Genomic DNA, 2416 nt, shown 5'->3' on the forward strand with positions numbered 1-2416 from the left:
TGGATGAAGGACAGTTGGTCGGGTAGTGAGGGCGGTGGTTGAGGTGGGAACTGGGAGGAGGGGAGTTATGGGGGGAAAAAAGGAGGGACAAATGTAATCTGAACAATAAAGATTTAATTTAAAAAAAAAAAAAAAAAGAAACTTGCTGCAGGTCAAATGGCAACTCAAGAACTCAAACTTAGCCCAGCTGGTGTGGCTCCGTGGTTGAGCATCAACTTATGAACCAGGAAGTCATGGTTCAATTCCCAGTCAGGGCACATGCCCGGGTCGTGGGCTCCATCCCAGTGTGGGGCGTGCAGGAGGCAGCCAATCAATGCTTCTCCCTCATCATTAATGTTTCTATCTCTTTCTTCCTCTCCCTTCCTCTCTGAAATCAATAAAAAAAAATTTTTTTAGAAAGAACTTAAACTCTTGTGTGTATAAAGCCTATGTTTTTGCTACTACACCACCCTGACCATGGAAAATTGTCATTTCTCTAGGCCTCAGATCTCTCCTCCACGAAATGAGGACTTTGAGCCAGTTGATAAGTATTACAATCTCTTCTCATCTAAACATGCACAATTGAAGCATGATTTTCTAATCTTATTTAACCTCCAGCATAAAGAAGCCTGATCTAATTCCAAGTCCATATAACTTGGAAATGTTGAATTTGAGGAATATGTTTGGTCTTGGTTTTCATATTCAGCTTCCGATCTGCATATGAAAACTTCAAACTGAACAATGATTCTCTTGTCTTATTCTAATCAATCACACAAGATGTGGTTGTCAACTTTTCTCCCCTCTATGCCCGTCTTATACACTGCATTTCTAGTTGCATCCACTGTCACTGCTTGTCATGGAAGTGGAAGAAATGTACCCTACGTAGGTATATTTGAAGACAAGTTCTCTACTTATTCTGCTATGACCTCTGTCCACTGAGATAACCTGAAACCCTTGTTGTGCATCTGTTTGTGCACAGCTCAGCTCACATTGCAGACATACATTATTTACCCTATGCTCTTTAATACTAATCATCATTTTATCTCTTTATTTTTAATGCATATAATCCAGGACACTAAGATTACCACTTGGCAGAGTTGGCCTGAAAAGTGAGAAAAGAGAAAAAAAGCTTTATCTCTATGTTTTCTTTGATAAGATTTGAAATGGGAACATGGTGGGAGGAAGAACACACTTCTGCCCCCCACGCAGAAGCAGGGAGCCCCGGTCTGTGACAGCGAGGTCATTCCACAAGCATCTGTGGACTGAGGGCACATTTGAATATGCACATCAAATAGACACATCAAAGAGACATTCCTCACCTCCATCACCACACTGACAGATGGTACGGCTGGATTTGCATTGTGTATGTGAAATGCACTGAAGTAAACACTGAGCACTGAGGCCAGTGAGGTTGGTTGTATGATGGGATCAGAAAGAAGAGGAAGCTGCTTCCAGATATTTATGCTATGTGTAGAGAAATAAAAAAGAAATTACTACCTGGATCCTTAGGGCAGATTTCTCCTGGTACCGCCCATGGATCCAATGGGGACCTAAACCCCCAGGTTTTTCTGGTCCAAACAGTTCTTGACATTCTTTAGCTTTAGTTCTCAAAACGGGATGAGAAACCGACCAGCGGTGGTGCACTAACTTAGATGTCACTTCCAAATTAGTAATTTCTCTTCCTAAATACCAGTTACAAGGGTCACTTACAAATCATCTGGCTGAAATGCAGGCTTTTAAGGTGCTCTGCCTCCTACAGAAATTCAGTCTCCAGCTCCAAGTTGACATCCTTTTCAATCTTTTGAATTTCAAATTAATGCAGCATCACTGTTGACTGCATGATTGAAAATTCCAAACTCTGAAATGTAATCATATGCAAAATGTTAGCAGGGCAAAAGATCAAGGGCGTGTATAAGACAATTTGACACATGCAGAGGCCAAGTCAGAAAGGCCAAGTCAGAAAATAAATTGAGATTAGCAAGGGCATGAAAGAGCAGCAGGGCCAGGCTTTATAAATACATTAGCACTGTACACAAAGGCTAGGCTCCTTAATTATTGTGGTGGGAAGGGAAATAGAACAAGAGATAACAACAAAATGGTATTAAGCATCTCCACCATCATATGATGTCTATCAAGTGTTTGGAAAGTATTCGTTTGATTTCCGTTTTGAAGTTAAAAAAAAAAAAAAAACTCCAATAATCAGAAGCCTAATTTTTACAGTACTTGAAAGAAAAAGGAAAGTCGGCCTGATTAGAAAGTGTTTTATCAACTGCTCACTGAACATTCCTGGATGTTTCAAGTCACTGCAACATAACCCATCCAAAACAAAATTCATCATATTCCCATCAGAGCTTCCCTCTCCCCAAATGCTTGCTGTCCCTGCCCATGGTGCTACCATTCATCTTCCCAGATCTTCAAGCCTTGAAACTTCTGAGTT

Source organism: Myotis lucifugus, unplaced genomic scaffold (genome assembly GCF_000147115.1).
Source record: "Myotis lucifugus unplaced genomic scaffold, Myoluc2.0 scaffold_24, whole genome shotgun sequence".
NCBI lineage: Eukaryota > Metazoa > Chordata > Mammalia > Chiroptera > Vespertilionidae > Myotis > Myotis lucifugus.